Source organism: Erpetoichthys calabaricus, chromosome 4, assembly GCF_900747795.2.
Source record: "Erpetoichthys calabaricus chromosome 4, fErpCal1.3, whole genome shotgun sequence".
NCBI lineage: Eukaryota > Metazoa > Chordata > Cladistia > Polypteriformes > Polypteridae > Erpetoichthys > Erpetoichthys calabaricus.
Window position 1 is genome coordinate 117929654 of NC_041397.2, and position 24993 is coordinate 117954646.

The 24993-nt window shown below is 34.7% G+C and overlaps 1 protein-coding gene across 12 annotated transcripts in view; it reads right to left on the reverse strand.

The window, feature by feature from the left end:
* dmd (dystrophin) overlaps window positions 1-24993 on the reverse strand; it is a 2688357-nt gene that overhangs the window by 2376076 nt on the left and 287288 nt on the right. The gene's annotated exons all lie outside the window — the stretch shown is intronic.

Below are 24993 nucleotides of genomic sequence, written 5' to 3' on the forward strand. Positions count from 1 at the left end.
AGTAAAAATTTTAAAAATCTATTAGTTACCCACTTATTCACCCACTCACCCTTCCATCCATGAATTTTCTGGACCTGCCTAATCCCATAAAGGTCACAGGGAGCTGGAGCTTATACCAATAGCATTGTGCAGAATGGAACAAATGCCACAGTTCATTTAATGGCACATTTACCCAGAACAAGTCATTTAGTATTGTAAATTGGTCTAACGTACTGACTAAACAGCAGCTTTAATTAGAAAAAACAAAGTTAACATAGAAAAAATATATAAATTCCACATGTGACCTGTCTGGAAATCTGTCTGCCCAGTTCTCAGAATCAGAGAAAAGGACGAGCAAATTATCCTGCAAGCCCTGCTAACTGTATATCTAAGTATTGTAAATCTATTATTATAGCAGACTGTTTGGTCCTTTAAATTATGAGATATGGTCTGCTTGGCTGCATGCTAGAGGGGATATTTACCTTAATTTTGAAATGTGTTTGTCAGCATATCCATTAAAATTATATATAGGCTTTCTTTTCCACAAATCTCTGCAATTAATTTTAGTTTCATGTGGCCTGTACTTTATGAACACTTTTAACCTTGGTCTTTTGCAAAGCCATAGAAATGAAAGTTTGGCATCGACAGTAATTCAGTAAGGTTTGCACATACTAGTAATTTGTTAGTGTTAGGAGAAAAAATAAAATGCAAACTATTTAATAGAATCCAAAAGCCAACTTTATTCAATTAAACATAATAGACTAAGCCACTCGAAATAGGCTTAAAATCACAATACTGTCAAATTGCTGAAACCTTCAGCACATCACACAAGAGTTGTCAAAACATAAGAAAGTATCTGTCAAACACTCAAACTCAGTTGAGCGAGCAATTAATCCACTACTTGCAAAGAAAGGTTAGAAAAGAAAAAAAAAAGAAAAAAAAACAGAAAGCCAAAAGGGAAAGAAAAGTCATAATTCAGTGATACTTAAATGGGTCATGGGACAAGTGACTAGTTTTCAGAATGCTTCTTAGGGCGGGATATTAAATGTTTCCAACTAATTACAACGTCAATCACATTTTTAGCGTGGAAATAATCATAATTAGAAGAAACATGTTCCAATGACTATATTTACATTTTAGATTCTGCAGTCTTTTATTGCATTGCACCTATAAAAATTACCGTAACTAATTCTGTAAATGTGGAATGTGGACTTCTCATTTCTGTTTCCTGTTTATTTATTATTTTAATTTTTTTTATGAATCACAACAAATTTTGTTTATTTTCAATTGCATACAGTACAAAGAGTTAAACCACCTAAATAAAAATCAAGGACCTGCTGAATGTTGTGTTGTAATCCAAAAAACATTTTCAAAATCCAGTTAATCCAGAGGGGGGCACGGTGGCACTGCTGCCTCACAGTTAGGAGACCCGAGTTCGCTTACCGGGTCCTCCCTGTGTGGAGTTTGCATTTTCTCCCCGTGTCCATGTGGGTTTCTTCCGGGTGCTCTGGTTTCCTCCCACAGTCCAAAGACATGCAGGTTAGGTGCATTGGTGATCCTAAATTGTCCCTAGTGTGCGCTTGGTGTGTGGTTGTGTGTGAGCCCTGCCCGAGATTTGTTCCTGCCTTGTGCGCTGTGCTGGCTGGGATTGGCTCCTGCAGACCCCCGTGACCCTGTGTTAGGATATAGCGGGTTGGATGATGACTGACTGACAGTTAATCCAGACTGATTTAGAACATTCTTCCATTCATCTGTTCATCCATCCATTATTGAACCAATTTATTGCAGTTCATTATCGTGAGAAATAATTAAGTGTCTTATATTTATCTTGAAGTGCAAATTATTTTTTTATTCATTTTTTTGGTCTGAGATGTTTGAAAGTATGTACTGTGATGGACAGCCAAAGTCCATGACCAGCCTGGACACCCTTCTGTATATGTTCCAGGGGAGCAAGCATGGGCTGTACAATACCTCCCCCGGACCACTTGGTGGCAACCCCCCTGGGTGACTCTGGTGCCTCAGATACCTGCTGGGCTCCATGGGAGATGGAGTTCTCCACAGCTCTGTTGGGATTCAAGGAAGGCCACCAGGAGGCACTGCAGGGGTTCCTGGGCCCGTCTAGGATGTAGTTCAGCCTAAAGCACTTCCAGATAAGCTATAAAAGTAGGCAACAGCCACCACTCCAGGAGCCGGTGTCGGGAGGAGGGAGACAAAGCTGCCAAGGAGGAGTGAAGGACTTGAAGAGTTATTTGTGCTTGTGACTTGTCGTTTGTGGGACTGTGTTGTGGCTGAGGGACACGGGGAATACATGGGCCCCTCAGCTGAAGAAGGAAAATAAATTCTCTTGGTTTATTTTAACGTGCCTCCATTTCCTTCTGTGTCGGGTCAGGCGCATATATGGCGCCTTATTACAGTACATTATTCCGTCATAGTCAAGACACTGAATAAGTGTATATATGAGTTGATACTAGGCATGTGAAAATACTTACTGTATGATCAATATCCACTGCAGTAATAGTTGCATCACACAAAGCCAATATTTTAATCCATTTCTCAGGTGAGTTTGCAAACTGTGTTGGTCAATTGCAAGTAGTTCAGTAAGCGTGGAGAAGTAAAAAGTGAGAGAATGGTGTTTGGGACTGACCGAGGCTTGAATATAGGTTGGACGAGGAAAGCAATGCTGTCCAAAATAAACCTACAAACCAAGGTGCTATAAGGAAATGTGAGAATACAGCAGCATAAATTTTCTATACGAATTTATCTAAACCAGTCTACTTATGCCCCATTTTAGGTTATAATTATAGTGCACTTGAATTGAATGGAGACTTAGTCTGTTTTAAAATAGCTTTGAAGTTTGGAGTAATAGAACAACAAATGGAAAGTTACATTTTTTTCCATATATAGTGAGATAAATTCTTTTTTTCCAACCACACATTAAACATGGGGGACATCACCTGGACAGTGCTTTGGTGAGGCTGTATTGGTGAAGGACTACTTCTCATTGAAATGTCTTTTATACAAGTGTCAGGCGAAATACATTTAATATTTTATAGCCCTGATTATATAAAGTGCTTACATACTAAAAGCAGTGTTGTTAGCCACTTATTCCATTCAAGGGCTCATTTACTCATATACTTGTGTTGACTCACACTGAACAATTTAGAGTTTTTAATTGAAACATTTTACATCATGTCATGTGTTATAGTGCAATTATACTGTTATTACTTAGTAATTATCAATGTAAGTGATGAACGTAATGAAGCATTATTACTGTGTAGTTGCTGTGCAATTTGTCAATTGGTATTCAGGTGATAACTAAAGAGTGAAGTATGAAAAGAATGAGAAATGTGTAGTCACCTGTAATGCTACAAGGGCTACAAAGTAAATATTTATCAATATCACTTATTTACTGTACATTATTCTGTATGTGCACTGGTAATTTTTGACTAATTACATTGTAAGTACACTGTAATAAATGATTCTAGTAACACCTTTGAAGAGCCTAAACTAAAGACTCTTAATGCAGTTTTCAATCTTTCTGACTTACATACAGTGCGTTTGGGATGTGGTAGGAAACTGAAGTACCAGAAGAAAAAATAATAACCACATATACTGTACACAGGGAGAATGTACAAACAGAGAGTTACCAGTTCAGTTCAAACAACAGCAAATCCGTGCTGCCCTCATTTGAAACAGATGTGTGCAGGTTAGAGGGGAGTGAAATGTGGATGGATTGAAACATGGAAGGAATCGACTTGCAAAGGTATAAGACAAATGAACTGACCTTTAAACTGTAGGCTAGCATTGAAAACATTTTAAAATCATTCTGCAGCCAGAAAGGAATTGGCTCACCTACCCTAAAGATAAGATGTGTGGTATAAAGTACTCAATAAGGTAAAATAAATGGACAAAAGAAACAATCACAAACTTTGAGCTACATTGCTTTCAAGTGAACAACTATGAACAGACAAAATCACTGATGAAACTCTTGATATGTGAGATTAAAAGTTAAATAATAAGAAATGGGCAGTCATGGGTGATGCCTTATACTGCCAAAGAGCTGCATTAGGTTCTCTGGATCCAAATTAAATGCCAGCTTCTGCTTATTGACAGTGATGTGAGAATCAAGATATAGCAAAATAAAAAAGGTAAGGTGTGAATAATGCAGGATGGCGGTGATAGTGTAAAGGTGTGGATCTGTTAATATGATACACTTTACATCCCTTAATATGAGCAGGGAAAGATATAAAAGCACCAGAAAATATACTCAATATTCCTGATAGAAAGCATCCCTTATTTGCAGCAGTGTGGCCATCTGCAAATTAGCTTTTCTAGCACAATAATGCTCCATTCCCCAAGACTAAGAACACCCAGTAGATTCATCTTCATACTGCAGACTCCCAGTCACCAGATTTAATCTGATTGGTGGAATGAGATGGAAAGAGCTATTCAGAGCAAAAATCCATCATCAGCAAATTTGCAACAAGTATGAGACACAATGTCTCCAGCGTGGGCCAAGATCTCTGTGCTGCACTTCTGACACTGGGTTGAAACTTGACCACAATGATTTTAGCCTCTTTATTAAGGGGGAATCAGGAACAAGCATTTGGGTGGTAGCCGCACTTAATAAAATGGTTACAAAATTGTGATATCTATTGAAACACAAGAACAGCAGGCCTAACTCAAATTCATTTATAATAAAATAATTAAAAGAGTATTATTCAGGCCACTTTCAAAAGGGAGAATTCATAATTCTATTGTCTTTTTTTTTTTTTTTAATACTGCTGCAAATGGCGTGAAATAAACCCTGCAATCAACAAGTGAGAATACAGCAAGCCTCCTGGAGCAGGGAAAAACATAATCAAGATAGCAAATGCAGTTTAATTCCTACATACGGTAAGTGAAAGTAAATCTCTGTTCAAGACGCAGGTGAATTCTTCTCAGAAGGGAAACTTGCTTGTAAATTTTAATGGAAACTAAACATGTCCTCATAGGGTCTTGAGTGACCCAGTAAATGACCTGGGTTTCACTGTTCTTGTTGATATCAAAGCTGTACATGAAGCCATCTCCCTGAAGCAAGCATGAAAGAAATAAGTATAATCATTTGGAAAGCCTGTCATTTAAGTTATGCAAGTACCATATTATCTGAGAGATTACAGGTGACCTACTTGAGATAATTGCAGTTAACCCCATAATCTCCTGACACTACAAACCCTATTACAAACTTTTTTTTTTTTATAAAAGATTTATACCCACAGGAAACATTTTATTTACGCACTTAAATCCCTAAGTTCAAGCTTATTGGTGACACAGAGAAAGGACAGGGAAGAAGATATTGCTTGGTTTTTTTCATATTACTGTCAGTCAGGTAGGTAATAGTGTTTTTAATAAGGATGATGTTAGGGGTCTTATGCAGAACTCAATACTACTGCAAAGGAAAACAAATAAAAGGCCTTCTGTAATATCTTAGCTGGGGTCAGCAAACATGAAAACTGGCAGCCTTAATATTGCAGTGAGTAGTAAGGTCCAGGCTACCTAAAGGAAGCGCAGTTCTAACGTCAATGTATTAATAGAGAATGGCAAAGGTTCAGTTCTGCATTCCTAATAAAAAGCTCTGCAATATGCTACTTAATATTTCTAAAATAACATTAAATATAAACCTATATGTCAATTGTCACTTCTTAGTGTTTTCTTTGTAACTATGCCATTTTTTATACTATTTATTAAATTCTCCTGGAGAACAGGATGAAGCTTCCAGGTATTATGCAAGACTAATAAAACACAAAAACAGGCATTAATCCAAGAACTAGTTCTCATATAAGCCTTGAGAAACAATAATCATCCTGGCCCCAAACTCAACAGCACAGGCCAAAAGGAACAAAGACTGAATTCTTTATAAGGAAGGTAGAAGGAGGACTATAAATAAGATCCAAATAACAAAATAATGTTGCTTAATATAAGTTGAGGGTTTATTTCAAAATACAAAAATTAAAAACTAGAACTAAAAAAAGTCAAACATTCTTCTTAGGAAAGTTAACAAACATTCCACAATCCAGAATGCAGAATCAAAATCCAATAGCAAGGTTAACAAATAAAATAATCAAGGAGGGCATTTATAATAATAATCCATTGGTCAAAAGCCAAATTCAGAAAATGGAGAGCCAAACTAATGTTTCTGCAGTGAGCTGAGGTTTCTGAGGCTTTTTAATTAATGCTGATAGGGGTCCCTCAGCTGCAGCATCAACAATGTATGCAAGACACAAAATACAAAGATCTAATCTTATATATAATTCGCCAGCCTCCTCACTCACTCACTCACTCACTCACGTCCGTCAGAAGCCAAATGCTCAGTCGCCTTCTGCGCACATCCAAAGCCGAATGCGCAGTCGCCTTCTGCGCAGCTGCCGAAAAACCTTACGAGACCGACATCGCGGCAGGCAGCGGATTTACGGCCGTGAAAATTCAAAGAGAAAGGCAACTTCGACCGACATCCAACCCCAACATCGCGGCAGGCGGCAGATTTACGGCCGCAAAAATTCAAAGAGAAAGGCGACTTCGATTAAAGCTCTAGAGGCCTGAAAGGCGATTTCGACTACAGCTCGAGGCCTAATTATGCATTCTGATTCAATTACGCATTCATTCAATACACCTATATCAGGTTTGTGGTGCTTATACTTATTACTATTCCATATTGTACTGGAACATTCATCATTCAATATTATACTATAGGCCTGGAAAATTCATCAACTAACAGTACAAGCCTGTACAGTAATGAGTAAAGCGGACTACAATCATTACAAAACAACTTCTTCGTTACTTATCATTTGTTCTTCATACACTGCTGATACAAACTCGTGCCCATTTCATCTTACGTTGTCGAAATGGGCTCTTTGTCTAGTAAATACATAATCAATATGAGACAATAAAAATAATTAATAAACAAAAAAATATTGAGCAAGAAAAAATTAAATCCAAACAGGAAAAAGAAATCATGAAACAATACTTGAAAGATGACAAAATGAATAGAAAGTGAGAGAAAATACAATAGCTAGGGATGAAACCCTGGCAATACCATGAAGAAGTACAACACCTTCATCCTTAACAGTGAATTATAAATGACAGCATATTACAGATTTAAATGGTTATTGTCACATGTTCTGAATATAATGACATTTTTACTTACACATGCAAATCCATCATTGCCACACTCTTCTGTCATGATTAGTGAGTATACAGTAACTACCTTACCTAGAACACATCTGTTATATACATTCTATTATAGTATTACAAATAGAAAGTATAAAGATGTCTATTACCCAAATCCATTACTTCTGTCAGCACAACTTACAGCACACGACGTACATTTGGGGATGTCAGTAAGGTAATGCAAATTGTCATATTTTAAAAGATTATCACTTTCCATCCACATATCCTTCAATCCATTTAATTCAATTAATAGCTTCAGGGGGCCAGTTAATAATACCAAAATCATTAAGAATGACAAAGAAGAATGTAAGGTGGAATCACAAAAAGAGCAGAGAACTGAGTAGAAGTCATCAAAAACAAGAATCGGGTTCAAACAAACAAACAAAAGGTTTGGACACTAAATGGTCTTAGGTTTCCTTTAATCACTAAAGACAACCTCTCTGCCACCATCTTTTATACGCGAAGGACGATGGCACCATATGTCATGTGACCTGTGTATCATGAGTGGAAACAGGCCTAGTGAACGTAAAAAATATGGCTACATCGTAGCATGTCCTAAGTTGAAAGAATTTCATAAAATGGAAACATCTATGTAAAAAACAGTGCACAAAATATTGTCACCAAAATGTAAATATTCAAAAGATGCAAAAACTAATCAAATGTACATTGTCCTTAATCGAGGAGTACTTCTTAACAAACTCTTAAAGCGGCATCTCAAAGTAGCTGAGGAGCAGACCCTCAGAATGGAAAATTGGTTAATATAGTTAAATATCCCAAAAAACTGGGACAAATAGTCCCAAAAACAAGAAGGATCAGTTAACTTTGCAGAAAAAGCAGCAAACAAAGAATCTTTACAAATAAAAATATTTATTTTGCAAAAATGTTCTGAAACAAAGGAAGCTACTGAGAACATAAATTGCACAGAAGAAGTTGTCTGAAATAGGCAATCCAGTAGCAAAAAGCCCCAATACATAATCTGAAAGAATGGTCAAAAGCAGAGCAAAAAAGGGTAATATAATCCAAAAATACAATAAAATAATTCATACAGTTGGTCAGAATTCACCAAAACCACAGAACACATCCAATGAACTACATGGGACTGATTGTTTCCCCAGCCTTTATAGGGTAGGGGGCAGTCACTATGCAGCGAAAGACAAATGGCCCCGCCTCTTCGGTAAACACCCACAAAATACATGGAGCATAGCAGGACAAATCGAGGCACATAGAAACTAAAGAGTATACAAAACTGATACACATAGTTACACAAATAACAATATTAACATAAATAAGAATCTACGATGACGGAGAGAACCTGGTTGAAACATAACATACACAAAATGTAAAATACATTCACAAGAGAGGTAAACCTTATGCTTCATAAAATTTATTGTTAAAAAAAGAATATGAAAGTTGAAAAGAGAATGCAAAAGTAAAGATAGTTAACAACTTTTCATAAAACTGTAGTTAGATGTTGCCTATATTCATGAAGGAAGACAGAAGGAAAACATTGAAACGAAAGTGGTCATTAGGTGTATGAGGAACATAATTAGTGAGTGAAGCCATGAAGTCATCAGCTTTCTAAGTAATCAGAAGTCCCATATTCTTCAAAGAATAAAGCACTATCCATCCCTCCATCAAACTATCTATCCATTTCCAACCTTCTGCTTTGTCTTACAAAGATTAGAAGGAAAGATAAGCTTAAATAGTGATTATAAATATAAAATTTTATATTTACAGAACTTTTCAGTAAGAGACGCTAACTGCAACAATCTGCTTCATAATGCTGCTGTTAGAGTCATGGCACACAAAAAAACAAAATGGATCTCATAGATGGTTTGACTGTATTCTCATCTGGTAAATTTTCAGGTATTTTTAACTCTAATACACCTTCCTCCCGATATAAAAATGGATGAGACTGTAAACTACAGAACATCTAAATGATGCACTTTTCTGTTAGCAGTCTTTGCAGCTGTGGTCAATGTGAGCTTTTGGTGTTTATTTAGACTAACTACGCCTCCACTTTGGATATTTCTAATTGCAAAAAAGGTAAAAAGTAAATACACTATCCTGTGTATTTTCATAAAGATATATTTTATTTATAACAAAATATATATTTTTTTGTAACATGTTTGTTGTATATGTTATTTTTCTGTATAAGGATATCTTTGCACTGTTTATGTTTACAGACAAATTTAATACTAATGCAAGTAAGTGTTCTTTTTCAGTTTCAATGAATTTTAGTGATAGTCATAAGAAAATTTTACTGAAGGGTTTTTACAAGTGCTCATTTGGAAGAGTTATTTGTTGCAGATTGTACTCCTCAGAAGAGAGTCAATCTGCTGCAACGTTTCCTTTCGGCAAATTATGTATATTAGACATTACAAATTTCTTAATGAAGTTACTGCCTTCTGCCTCTCATCGGCATTAAATTTGCTAGCAGTTAATTCATTCTTTATCTATAATATTACCACCAACATGACTAATACACAGAAGGCCAAGTATACCTTTGCTTTTCCTATGTTCATTGAAAGACTTAAAAGTGACTGGAGCCTTAAGCAACATTTCAGCACTGAGCAATTTCAAATCTGGTGGGTTTTTTAAAAATCGTTACTGCGGATTTCCAACCTGTATATAAATGACTGTCATGAGGGAATAAAACTGTGCTCGAAATACTGTTTATGTGAATTAGTTGTCTTTAATCATTTATTTTATAGGACATAAATTACTTTCCTGAGTTAATAGGCCCCTCTTCCAAAACATTTCCCTGTTTGCTTTTGCATGTTTCATTATTTTATACTCTCTCTCTCTCTCTCTCTCTCTCTCTCTCTCTCTCTCTCTCTCTCTCTCTATATATATATATATATATATATATATATATATATTTATTTATTTATTTTCTTCATAACTGTGTTTTTCCTTTATTGCATTTTCTACAAAATGTGTCTTTTTCTGAGTCTGAATTCAAGCTATGACATTTACTGCACCATATATTATGTCTGTGTTTAAGCAATGCTGAGCTCTTTTTTATGATTTCCAATAAATGTACATAAAATCAACCAACATTTTAGTGGTATTCATTGTGAGCATATTTCTCACAGTAAATGTTATTATATAAAGTAAAATTTAATCAAGTCAAAGTGATATCTTACAATATCTTATAATACTGTATATAGAAGGTCTTGGTATTATAAAATATTAACAATGACTATCATTTTTAAAATGCTAAAATAACTAGAGGACAGTAAGAACAGATCAGTCAGTCTATTTAGTCTCACTCAGACTATCTTCTACTTTTGTGATATTTATTTTCAAATACCATTTTCTTTTGTTTTTTTTATTTTTGGAAACTAATACTGTGTATGTCGTACACATGAAAACTGCCAGGGTTACGTAAAGTGTAACATTCTTTCAATGCAGAATATATTTTTAAGGGTTAAATTAACAATATAGCATTTAACACTTGTGACTTTGCAGTATAATAATGACATTATTAGAGTAGATAAATTATATTATTCTCAAGAGGAAATTTAGACCCATATAGCAGCAGAGACATAAAAAACAAAGATACAGATTCACAAGTCAAATAATAAAATCAATCAATAGATAGATAAATAAATAAATTCATCTCTCTATTATAATAAAAAAATCCTGTGACAAGACGAGACATTTTGGATGATTTTTTCAATTGAGGCCTTGGCCATGAGATTTTTTCAAAAATGAGTACATGGGCAATCCTAGCACCGAGAAACAATGAAGTCAAACGAATTAACGCCAAAAATGTCGATCGGTTACACCGTAAATTGGTTAAATGCGTATCAATAGACTATGCTGAAACGGTGATGATTGTGCAGAAAATGAAAACATCAACTTACAATATCCCGAAGAATAACTACAACCGTTAACACCGTCCAGTTTTCCACCCCACAAATTACTGTGGAAAGAAGGATGTATCCAAGAAAGATAATGTAGTACATCTTCCGTGGAAAACATTACACAACAAAGGAGATCTTGATATGCCATTTGTATTAAAACGTTAACAGCTTCCCATTAAAATAGCTTTTTTGCAAAGACAATTAACAAATCTCGGAACCAAACATTCGAAAAACGTGTTTTACTTAATAGAGAGAAAGAAACGAAATTCAATCACAGGCAGTTATACATTGCGTTGTCTTGATGAAAGTCCAAACACAGAATCATAATTCAATGCGATATTGATGAAAATGTAATTCAAAAAATTGTTTTTACTGACGTTTTGCAGTGAAAGTGTAAGTTTAAAAAGTATTTGTGTGTTAATTTCAAAGCCAAACAGAACAAAATCATATTACGCAACAAATAACTCTAACGCAACATGAAAAAATTTACTTTCAAATTATTATGTTTTACTCTTTTTTAATATGGTTAATCACTCACTGTAATGTGAAATGGTTCTATTATGCATATGTAACAATTCCCATGAAAATAAAAATCTGTTTAAATTGTACAACCACATCCCCATACGCGAGCAACAGAACCACAAAGAGGCTAGCACGTAGTGCATGCACGGGGGTTGGCGAGTTTTTTTTTGTAAATTAATACTGGTTATGCTATACACAGCAAAACTGCCAGGGTTAAATTAACACAACGTATAACATACTTTCCACATACAGTACATTTAAGGGTTACGTTTACAGTGTAGCAGTTAATTTCACACTGGCAATTTTGCTGCACAATAGTGACATTATGAGATTAGATTGGATAAATTTTATTAATCCCAAGGGGAAATTCAGATGCATACAGGACCAGAAACATAAAAGACAAGGATACACTCACAAGAAAAATAATACAATCAATCAAAAAGAAGGTTGATAAATTTATACTGTATATATTGTGTAGAAAAAGATAAATAAATACAACTGAACTTAAAGAGTATAAGTGTTTAACCACTAAACTACATTGAAAGCACATTAATAAACCAATAAAGTACATCACCCTAATGAGACAATGAGGTACCTGGCATTTCAGGTTATGAATACCTATGCATTCCACAAAACACCCTAATATTTCTATGTTCTTCATATTGAAACCATGGATCCCTTTATTTTTCTCTTCTTCTTACTTCCAAATTGTGTTCACGATTATTCATTTTCAATGAGTGGTTATCTATTATCTCCCAACCTCAAGTTCACTGTTTATTTGCAGGATTCCTCTTCTTGGATATCCCACTTGGGGTCAGGGACTAACAAACAAAGAGCTGGACTCATCAGACACATAACCTTACATTTTTGTATTAAAAGCTAAAGTAACCAAATTTATACATAGGCTGCATGTCATCCTGATATACAGCAGGCATTGTTTATGTTCCTGTTATCCCATAACAAATCTGAGAAAATGGTCTAGCATCTTTTGTGGAATGCACTTTATAGTAGGACATGACTAAATTTAATAAGATTACAACCAACTACCAGATATGTGCCCATGTCAGCTACCATCAATCTCCCATTCCTGGCTTCATCTCTCTCTCTGTGGATACCAAATATGGGAATTTCAAAGGCCATCACAAGACAGCCACATGCTGTACATGCCAAAAGATAAGTCCTTTATGGGCAATATTACCTTTAAAATCATTCTACTATATCAACATAACAAATCCTGGTCAGTAAATTACAAGAAAACACAAGGCTGATGTAAAAGTAAAGTAACCACCAAAGTAGGCAAATGAGTAACAAATTAATGTACGTATTTAAGAGGAACCTTCGGATGTCAATAGGATGATGATTATAATTTTACTTAAATCAATCAGAAATAAATCTGCAAATGAAAAACTATTGACCATAATTTGATTAAATAGACTGAAAGGTTGAATAACTACAATGTCTCCCTGCCAATTTATACCCACAAGCCTTGGCACAGTGGCAGACCAAACATCAGCTTTAATGATTTCAGACAGATGCTTAACCAACACTGGCTTAAAAAAAATTGAAATAATTCCGACTACAGATATGAAGCAGTAATAGAAACAATTTGTGACCTCCATAGGAAGGCATGATTCTTTTAATTACAGGAAATGATTTGTTCAAAGAAGCTTTGCATTCTAAATGCAAAAATGGGGAAAGGAACACTAATTGCTATCATTTCAGTGTAAAACTCACTGTAGGACTGTCAGATTAAAAGAAAATCAGCTACTTTAAGCAAAGCTAAATGTGTTTATTGTTAGTATAGTTTTTGGAAATCATTTAAAATAATGGTAATAAAAGATGCAATGAAATTTAGACAAGAAGCTTATTTTCAAATATTAAGAAAATAATGAAAAATCCACATTTCTATTTTTACAAGTGGGATGTTGCTTTTTTTAATGTATTTTTAGTCTAACATTTATATACAGTTGCATCATATGACATATACTGTATTTCAAAATATATTTCCTATGCGTACTGCATGAAAATAGTGTATTTTAAATAATAAAGTAAAACTTCATTTGTCATAATAGATAAAAAAATGTAAGCTTCAGAAAATGTAAGTATATGTAGGGGTCTTGTAAATAACACTTTTAGCAAGATAAAGAGAACCTGGATCAATATTAAGCTCCTTTCTGCAAAAAAAAAAAAAAGAAAATGTTATTTTCAAGGATTAATTCAGCAACTGAATGGCTGCTCTAATGCAGTCTTCCCTTGAAACCAGTACAAATACACCTCTGACAACCAGCAGTGAAATGGTGGGGTCTTTTTTTGTTGTATTTCTTCCTTAATTTAGTAAAACTGGGTAAAACCAAAAAACTGATGGCTACCAACCGCATTATAAAGTCATAAATCAATTAAATATGGTATGCATGTGCATCTGCTGCATACTTCGAAGAAATAAACTTTAGACCTTGAACAAATGTCTATATTGCTCATTTGCATGCTAGAAAGAGAAACCTACTTGAAAATAATTTTCATAAGGTGCATTTTCATTAAGAAACTAGAGACTGACATTATGAAGGGCTTTTACCATCTAATTACAGTATATGCCAGCATTTCCAAAAAGATTGAGATTTTTATAATAATTGTTATTAGCATTCAAAAAGCATTCTTATGATAGAATTCAATTGAATTGGCTACTGAATTCAAGCTCCCTGAACAGTTCAGCTGGACACATTTAAATAGCATTGACTTTCAATTACTACATTAAGGAAATATCAATCACGTCAAAAAAGAGGCAAAGAAAAGCTGTTTAATCCCAAAAGATGAGGTCTGTCCCTACAGATTGTGATAAGGGTCAAAAACTTCAACCATAAAGTTCACTGTCTAAATCTACTAGGGGATAAAGAAGCTGATGCTATTCAATGACAGTTCTGCTTCATAGTACAACATATGCTGTACAAGTTTTACTGTTTTTGCAATAATACCACTAGTTATATGGAATTTACAGCATAAAGGAAAGAGTAATCATCATTTCCCTAACAGCATACAACCAACTAGTTTAACAAAACTACTGCTGAAGAATTTAAGGTCAAGATACTATGGCAAGACTTTGGAGAAGTGCGTTTATTAAATTCAAATGTCCTGGTTTTGATAGACATAAACCATTTACCATCTGGAGAAAGAATGAACAAAGACATGACATGATCTTAATGACTGGAAAAGCAGATTGGATTTCTGATGGGTAGAGGGAACCAGCGATTTTCACAATGCACACCACTCCTTCCAGATATTGCCATACCAAAATTTGATAGAGACTGTCAAAATACAGTATTTCCAATTAAAAACACCCATTCTTTAATTGTCTCCAAGTAGCTTCTGTTGAGATTTTGAGACCATAACAGATGTGTTTACCTACCTACGCTAGAGTGCTTCAAGAGATGTTGTTGTATCTTTGACTGATTACTACATATTAAATCTTTTTCATTCTTTGCTGTCTTGATCGGTAGGTGAGGGGGTAGTTGAGCTAATTCGAATAATGATATTTTCTGTCTTCTTACTTTGCAATTTAATCATTTTAATAAAATATCTAAAATCAACATTAAAAAAGTTTTAGAAATGACGACAAGTTAGTGATCAATGATTTACAATATGTTCGTTACCAGATCCCATAAGTCATGTTACAATGCAATTGTCATTTTGTAAAGTAGAAATTTTACCAATAAAAATATAAATTTTAAATCAAGTGCAAACAGTTTTCAGAATAAGCCATGGTATTCTATTGTAGCAACATGCTGCATGTTTTAATTAAGTGTTCACTGTACTCTGTACATATGACAATAATAGCACTACCACATTATAGCAAACTACAGATTACACGATGCATTACAGGAAGTATCGCCAACAAGAAATCTCTTAACAGTAATTCTTTGTTTCTTTTGAGACAGTATACGTCACACATTTTCAAATGTTTTTACAAAATGGCATATTTCTACCATGTACCAGGTGCGATACTTATAAACACACTTATAAACAAAACTATTTTCCTTTTCAATCTGTCCAAAATATTAAGTTTCCAAAAAAAAGGGTTAAATATTAGCAATAGTATTAGGGCTTTGTAAACTCCACATATGTAAATAATGTCTGCTGGACCATATACAGCTAAACAGACATCTCTTTTGAATAGGTAGACTTCCAGTGGTTATTTTCATGGTGTGTTTCAGCTGTTATTACCATCCTGTGAATTTAATGTTTCATATTCTAGTTGTTTCAAAATATACTTTGCTAAACAAGAAGAGGCAATTATTACTGGAAGATTACACAAAAAGAGATGTGTCAAAATTCCCCTTACACTGATATAAAATTGAATCACTACAGTAGGCAAAGTGGCAAAAATCTTATTTTTTATTTTATTTTTCACATGCCCCTGCACATTGAGGGTTTCATTCTGGAATTGACCAAAAGCACCATATTCAAAGGTGTGCACGTGTGAACTGACCTCGCCTGGACAATTAATACTATCTCCATAGACAAGATGACACAGCAGTGTCTCTACTTCCTTCTTACAAGCTGAGGAAAACAAGCCTACCTCCCCTCATTCTTACAACATTCTACAGGGGCATCATTAAAAATGTTCCGACAAGCTGCATCACTGTCTGGTTTAGAAACTGCAGTGTCCTACAATGGATAGTGCACGCTGCAGAATAGATCTTTGCCACCTCCCTACCCTCTATTAAAGACACCTTTAAGTGTTGTACCTGCAAAGCCCATAACATTGTGAAACACTGCTCCCACCCTTCCTACGGTCTATTTTGGTCCCAGTTGCATCTGGCAGAATGTACCATAGCATATGAACCAGTTCTGCAAGGTTTTGAAACAGCTTCTATCCCTGGGGTGTCCAGATTCTGCACTCCCCTCAGATGTGTTCCTAGTAGTCTGCCTACATAGAGGACATCTGTTACTACTGTTGTCTCTATTATTATCTGTTGATATCACTAAACTATTTATTACTATCTATTTGAATTTATTCATTTATCGAATGGTATAGTGTAGTATAGTTTAGTATGATTTTTTTTTTACTTGTACTGCACTGGTCCTTTGCTATGCTATATATGTATTATGTGTGTATCTGTTGCACTGCAGCCCTAGGGAAAATTCCTTTGTACCACTGGATAGCACAGCATTGTGTATGGATGGTATGACAATGAGGCCACTTGACTTGACCGTGATTGTCAACAAAGATCCCCCAAGTTCCACTATTCAGAAGTGCACTACTGCTTATTAACTGCAGTTTACACCTTAGTTTACCCCTTTTTGTCTTTTCATTTGTTTCATTCTTCTTCTTGCCAATATTTAAAATGAAAGGGGGTAACTGATGCTAGTCTTGCACTCATTTTAGTTCAATAAATTGTTCTCATTATTTTTGTGTTTGTACCGAAAAATAATGAATATATACCATTACCAAAAATAGTTCCAGGCAGGAAAAACAGACTACTCTTTGTTTCATGATCTTATTAGTTAATTTATACATTTTGACAAATGTAACTGTGATTCAAATAAATAAATAAATAAACAACAAAAGAGCACTTGCTGCCATGATGGCTTTAATCTGTCTAAATATAATCAATAACAAGAACAGCTCGTGGAGATAATAGGTCCCAGAGCAAAGCAGTTCTCAAGGAAGGCATGTTTAAGTTAGATTGTGTTGGAAAAAAAAAATGGTGCTCCTTTTTTCCCACGCAATGGCCTATGACCTTTGTGATAAAAAAAGAGAAAATTCAAGTCTGAACCAGCTGCATAAAATGTAAATGTCTCTAGGGACTACAAGGACGCTTTTGTGGGAAATCGTATATTTTTCTGATCGACAGAGTGAACAAACGAGTAAATAAAAAAGATGAACAAATGAACCAAGGTCAGCATTGTGCCTGATATTTTTCCTGCTCTTTGCACTATGCATTCTGTGTATATCTGGAATAACTAAGATGCCTCCAGAAATTTAATCAAACCATTTTTATAAAGGACAGAAGAGAACTGACAAATATTCCCTTTATCTACCATAGTCCAGTTAAAAGGTAAAAATGCAATGGTACTTGTGGAATTGCAGGGAAAGCAAAAAAGCTGCATTTTCAATCCATTCCACTGGCTCCCTGCTTGACACTTGATATGCTACTTAACCTGCATGTGTATCTCTCCAAAACCTTGCTTTGAAGTGGTTTGTAATGGCTCTTTTTTCTAATATAGATTGTATGCTTCACTTGCTCATAGAGTGTGTACTGCTTTTTATTATAACTTTCTAACGCAGTACAGTAAAATACACTGAAAAAGCTATGCATGTGTGATGAGGTGATAAAATGGTCAAGAGCTTCTTTAAATGTGGTTCATCAAGCTAAGTTATCTCCTTCACTCTCTCTCTATATATGTTTTTTTTCTTTTTGTTTTTAATGAAACAATTTTAAGGCACTACCCTAATAAAACATGTTGTGGACATTTACAGAAGAGTGTTGCAGTCCACTTCCGATATTAGCAATGCAAGAGTGAGACTTAACAATGTTAACATTATATTTAACAGGAATTCTATAAAATTAAATAAGTAACAAAAAAAACACACATAAATCAGTTGCTTACTCAGTATATTTTTTCAGTATTTTTAAATAAGAGTTTCCAGATGGTGTTTATCTCATATTAATTGCAGTTTTCTAGCAACAAATAAACAAAAACTGAATTCTGCTGTATTTACAACATTTCCAGTCACACTTTTATAGCTGTATGCTGTTAGTTAAGCCAAGTTATAAATCGTAAATAAAGAGTATAGTGCATTTGATTATAGGCATTAGAGTTTGTGCTAGGGTTCCATATGTGTTGGGGGTAAAGTTGTTTTTCCCTTGACTATGCCAAATTAAACAACAGAAGAATATTGTATGTTGAAGACATCCAACAGTGAGTAAAAATAATTAAATAAGCAAAAGAGCTTAGTATAATTATTGTTAAAAAGGCGTCAAAACTTCCCAACGGTCTATAGCTCTTTGTTTTCCTTTCCCTTTAATTGTAACAAACACTTAATTCTTGCTTGGGTCGTGGTGCCCCAGTCCCAGTGTTGGACTAAAGCAAGTCTACACTTTAAATGAGATGCCAGAGTTCATTGCTTTAAATGATGTAAATCATTTTTTTTTAAATGCAGTTTGCATATTATGCTGCATATTCATTGCTTTACCTCTAGAGAATCATCTAAAAGTGAATAAATAAATTAGACGGAATAAATAAGCACAGTAGCTGTAAGGTAAGGAGGACAGTTTATCCATTTATCCCTCCATTCCCTAACCTGCGTTGTTCTCTTCAGTAAACATGCTAAAAGAATGCATTGCAGGACACACTTACGGACTTTACCCATACTGACTCACACCATTAGAATTGTCAGTTAACCTAGCATGAATGATTCTAGAAAAGTGAAAAAAAAAAACATACTGACACAGGAAGACCATGTAAACCACACAGAGGCAGTGGCAGGTGGGATTTTAACCCACTCACCTGGAGATGTGTGATAGTGAGCTGTCCAAAATCAATTTACTGGCCTTCAACATTCAAATCCATCAAATACCAAGCAACGAACCAATGCAAAAATAAAGACAAATAATCTAAATATACTATAATCACTTATACAGTTTTAATTGCTTTTGTAATACTTGAGGAGGTTGGATGGTGGCAAAGTGCTGTGGTCTCATAGATTCAGCATCCTGGGCTTCAAACCAGGTGAAGTCTGCATGTTCCTGTGGTGTCTGCTTGGATTTGTCTTCAGGAACTTAAGTCTTTTTCACGCATTACCACAGATGTACAAGTTAGGTGGTGACTATAAACTGCTCTAAATGTGATTGTCGGTAAGTAAATCCCATGATCAACTGGTGCCATTTTCAGACTTTCTTCCTGCCTTAAACTTGATGTTGCTAGGATATACTAGTAATAGAGAAAAAAAGGAGTAAGTGTTTATTTAAACTTATTTTATTGAGTGTTTGAACTATTTTTGCATTTAATAAAAATATGATCTTCACCTAGGTGGAGAGTGTATTGTGTATTTTCTTCTATTTTAAATGTCAAATTGAACTCACTGGAGCCATAGTTAGGCGTCACCAGTAAGCATCCACTAACAGAAAAGAATAAAATAAAATTAACTTAATGTTTTAAAAAAGTTTGGATTGCTCAGCTTCATAGTTGATGAACAACCTTTTTATGTTTCTTTGTGGACTGGAAAAAACATACTTTATTTTTTGTTTCACAATTTAAAATCATAATTTCAATGCTAATACTATCCTTTAAATATATCTTATGATTTTAATTATTATTTTTTAATATTTTTGACATATAAAAGTTCTCTGTAGGCTCAAATGTTTTAGCTTCCTTTCAGCTTCATTTTCCACAGTTTAAAGGCCTGAACTGGGTCTACTATATGGGTTATATACTGTATATATATTATATATATATATGCATATAGTATATATACCATATACTACTGGGTCTATAAGAAAGGTCTACTACTCTTTTTGTATTGTATTGTATGCCTGAATGACAGTCAAGATCTTCTGAAGGCAGGCTTGAAAGAATTGCTACACAGTTCTTGGCAAAAGTGTTTTCAGTTTTGTTTTTTTTTACTCCTTTCTGAAACTCTCCCTCTACTGTATATATGTTGCCGAACAGTATATTAATGCAAGAAAAGTGATTCATATTCCATATACAAAATAAAAGCATTAGGGCAATTGTTTGCAATGCAGTAGAGCAGTTTTGTGATTGAATTTATACAATTCATGTAATGAAGATCAATTCCTAAAGAGTTACTTAAAATCCACATCTCTTTGTGTTATAAATAAACACATGCTGTAAAAAGATATTTTTGAAGTCTCAAAAAGGGTTTAAAGACAAAAGTACATTTTTCTTTTAAAAAAAAGTGGTCTTATTATCAAGCTGTTGAGGTAACATTTCGGAAATTTTTTTTTTTTACAATTTTTAATACCTATCGGTGTGGTTACTCAGCATATATTTTTTATTTTGAACTCATCACTTTGCTGAATCCACTTGTACATTATATTTGAGACACACCCAAGCTGCCTGAGTATTCAGAAGTCAATTCAAACCCAGCTCGTTTCTATTATCACAAGCAATCTAACATGTTGACATGTAAGTTAAGGCAGGACATTCAATAATGCTTGCTCTCTTTTATAGCATATATGCAAGGACATCCTGTGGTTCCAAAGCCATTCATGATTGGGATCTACCTGTTGATATCAACAACAGACAACCAGAACATCAAATGAATAAAATAAGACATTGTAACACTGGGTGCAATGAGCACATGGCTGAAGAATAATCATGTATATAAAATATCTCTAAGACATCTCTATTTATTAAATAAAAGGCTACTTGCATGACCCAAAAATGCAAGACAGCGTTTAGAAATCCAATTCTTCATATTTCTCTCCTCTTGTGTGTTTCTTATAGAAAAGATATCACCCATTGGGTAACAGTCAATCAACATAATAATAAATAAGCAGTGTAATAAAAGCTTAGCAATGCAAAAAAATACAGTAGTGAATAATACCTGGAGGACACTAAAAGTATTTGCTATCAGTTCTAAACAACACATTCTGAAAAAGCTATACAATTTCAAACACTGCAACAATATAAACCTACTAATAAGGTTCCAATACATTAAAACATGAAGAAATCAAATTATGTACAGTATAACTACAAAGCAGAGAAGAAAATGTATAGCATTATTGGTAGAGTGTTCAAGGCTGGCAGCCTGACTATAGAATATCCAGTGTGATGGAGACAAATCTGATTGAATTTCAGTTGTATATCGAATAAGCATATTTGAATAGGAAGACACATTTACACATGCCACCTTGTCTATCTTCAAAGTACAAGATGTCATACGGTATATGTTCAAGGTGGAAATTCTTGGTTCTCATGCCTGGAATAAGTTAAGGCATATTAAGGAATTTCTGGGTATTTTATGAAGGATTTGGCTTGAAATAATGAACATTTCTGCAGCATTTAATTGATATAAGTAAAACTGCTTGGAGGGTCAAAGAGACCATCCAATACAAAGAGAAATGTGTATTTCAAATCCTGAAAAATTTAGTCTGTAACCCTTTTAAAAATGAATGAAATTGGAATGATATACTGTAACACCTTAGGAGCCATACGTTCCTGATGAACCAGTTTGAAAGCCCTCCTTCTTACAATAAGTCAAATAACCTCTGCAGAGTTGATTGTGCCGGTATTGGATCAAACATTGAAAGACAAAAGACCGAAAAACAGTAGGTGAGGGAATAGAATTAAGCTATCAGTGACTAAAGGGTCCAGAAGATTGTATTAGTGTGCCAGCTGCTGAAGATCTCATACAGCCTGTTGGGCCTTAGGAAAAGATATCGAAGCAAGACTTAATCAGTAATGAGACCAAAAGAGATATGGCAAGAACAGGAAGAAGAAACTAACTTGCTAGCTGAAATTTCTACTGCATAGCCACCAACTGAAATAAATTTCACTGAAACCAGTTAAAGGCACTAGACTGATAATACATTCATAGAACAACACTGCACTTCATTTCTGATGTTGGCTGGGAGCTTTCATACATGACTAGCCTGGATTCCCCACAATATTATACTTTTGAGGATGCAAACCCTGTCTCATATCCACCACTCCAGACATTAACTTACAGTACATCAGGGCACCAGAATAAGTTTCATGGCTATAGTCTATTAGGCTACAGTTGTACTGTCCACTGAATTCTGGACTTCACAAAGAAGTCATTATATTATTCATTTTATACTGCCATTTTAAAATTGTTTCTGCAAAAGCATTTCAATTTAGATTCAACCCCTACTCCAAAACTATCCTACAGTATGTTAAGAATTTTTCTCTCCTCTGTAAGTTGCAACCTATTGTATTGTATAACACTTTCTTTTTTCTATTGTTATAACTGTTTCTTTACTTAAGGAAATGAAAAAAGAAGACAAGTTTCACCCAGCTGATCTTTTTTCCAAAGTATAATCAGGTATTTCTGTGTTTGTCTATTCCTGCCTGCAATTGACTCTAATTGCATGGAGTGCTTTTGAAAGGTCTGCAGTGTTTCCGTTTCTATAGCCTCCCCTGGGATGGTGGTCCATGTGTCTATAACTCTGTGTGAAAACAGTTTGCAGATCTTTTGTGCTCAATCTGCTTTTGCTAAAGTTTAACTCACAACTCCTGCCATTGTGTGTGTGTTTCTCTCCACAAACAGACTAAAACAATTTCTTTGGATTTACATTATTAAATCAGATGTTATTTTTTCCACAATCTTGCTTTATTCATAGCTTTGATGATGCAAAGTATCCCATTTACAAAATGCATTTCAAGAATTTAAGTAAATCTTTAAAACTTTGCAGCTTTTATACAACAAGAGATAATATAGTATGAGTATCAGTCCACATATTAACAACTCATAGCAAACATTGACTGAGCAAAGACAAAAATCAACCCATGATCCCTGTTCGACAGAACTAAACTATGCATACTGCCATCCTTTAATGTACTTAATCCATTTCAGGGTCATAAAGGCTGCAACTTTTCCTGGTACCACTCAATGAAAGGCAAGGGCCAGGTTTGGCTGGAGCACCAATTCATCATTATGCCTACTAACTTATGACAAGAGAAACTAGAGTTGCCAAATATTCCAAAATATGCGTCTCTGGGACAGCAGAAGAAAAACTGGAGTATTGGGGGGAAAAAAACACTGACTATACTTGGACTAAATCTCTGGAACTATAAGGCCGTAGTGCTAACTAACTACTGTCCTTTGTGCTGCTCATAAATAATAGGAAGCTAAAATTCTTTAGATGAGAAGAAGTCCAAGAAATAATCAAGGATGTTTTATCTTTTCCTTAAGTGCCAATATCAACAAATACATATTATCTCTAGCTTTTTGATATACTGTACAATAAATACCTTGAATGTGTTTTCAATAAATAAAGCAAAGACATGTTACATGAGTAAATAAAGTCTGAGGAACTACTTTCAGCTTCAGGTAATCAAATCAACTTACACACAGTTTCACTCCAAAGAAGAAACCTGAATAGTAAGTGGTTAATCTTGATACAGTAGGGGCTACTATAAAAGAAGCATTCATTATTAATTAATGGGCTTTGTGTGTGGGTGTGCATGATTTAGCACTGCATCGGACTTGCTCTCAAAGCTGCCAGAATACACTCCAGCTCCCTGGATGAGGGGAGCTCGAGAATGCTGTGTTAATAATATTGACACATTAAAATGCATATCAAGAGTTCATGAAACTTTAATCTCAGAAAAATCACACCTAGGAAATGGTTTTACATCTTTTTAGCAAAGTTCAACAAGAAGCACAAAACTTATATCAGTCATCAAATAAGTGCCAACAACTTAGTCATGTAAACCTCTCTCAGGTTTTATTAGAATATTCAGAAAGTCTCAACACTGCCTAGGCAACAACATCAGTCAACTGGATAAGGGGAGATGAATAACTCTTGACTTTTTGAAAGGCAGTTCCCCTCTGCTAAGCAGAGTTTCTTCCAAATAAAGCTTAAGCACAATTTCCAAAGTTGTCGTTCAGGTAGTTAAACGACTTGAAAATTACTTTAAAAGAACTAATACTAGTTAATATATCTGTCCCAGCTATTTAAATGAGTTACCTATCCATCCATCTTCTGAATACTCGCCTTCTATTACTGGATTGCAGGGAGCATAAACTGTCCCTGCTATGTTGGATGCAAAGTAAGGAATTCACAAAAGCTAATTTAAATTTGGCACTAAACGTAATATGTTCATTTTTAGGTAAGAGAGCAAAATTAGAGTACAGAGCACATCTATAAACATGAAGAGAATGTGCACACAGTGCCTGGTCGGAAATTGAACTTAACTCTAAGGTGCACCACTCACTGCATCGCCATGCAGCACCGTTCAAATTGATGTGGCCACCTTGCTTTTTATTATTTTAAATGTCAGTGAATCACTTAAAAGGGAATGCTTGGGGTGTGTGGATTGGTAATCTGTAACTTTTGTGCTAGCTTTCCTCCAGCAGCACATAAAAAACAACCAGTTGTCTTTTATAGTTCTTTTAATGGTTAACACTAACTCAGAGTGTTTTATACGTTTGTTATTTCCAATAGAGCCCAGGCTAGTGACATTATAAGTGTAGAGGGGTTTCCACCTGCACCTTTCCAGTGTGAGGTCCAGCTCTGTATCCTCTTACAGCACATTCCCTGCTACAAAAGATAGCACTATCTGAGAAAGTGTTACAATTGAGACTTTCATTCCTTTTTAATGCTAAACTGTATAAGAGAGTGATACTATAACAAGATGTGCTCATGATCTTTTGTAACAATAAGACAATAGATTAAAAGGAAGAAAAAAAAAATCAGGAAAATTAGTT